Below are 286 nucleotides of genomic sequence, written 5' to 3' on the forward strand. Positions count from 1 at the left end.
TGAAAGGGGATCGGTTACGGTGACCGGAAGCGCAACGGAAGTTTAAAATTTTTATTTTTCATAAGAAATTTTCGGCCACCTTGATTTAATGTGTAGCAAATACAAAAACAACAAAATGTCATACATAGTGTGTTTAGAAAAATACCTATCAACCTCTTGAGGTTGATGATGGCTCCAACTAAGGTGTAAACACCTTAGCTCTTGTATGGCAAGAACTTCTACAAGCTTCCAAATAGCACTTCTTGCTCTAAAATAAAGCTCACCACCAACTAGGTAGATCCCCTCA

This window comes from Primulina huaijiensis, chromosome 8 (genome assembly GCF_012295235.1).
Source record: "Primulina huaijiensis isolate GDHJ02 chromosome 8, ASM1229523v2, whole genome shotgun sequence".
Taxonomy (NCBI): Eukaryota; Viridiplantae; Streptophyta; class Magnoliopsida; order Lamiales; family Gesneriaceae; genus Primulina; species Primulina huaijiensis.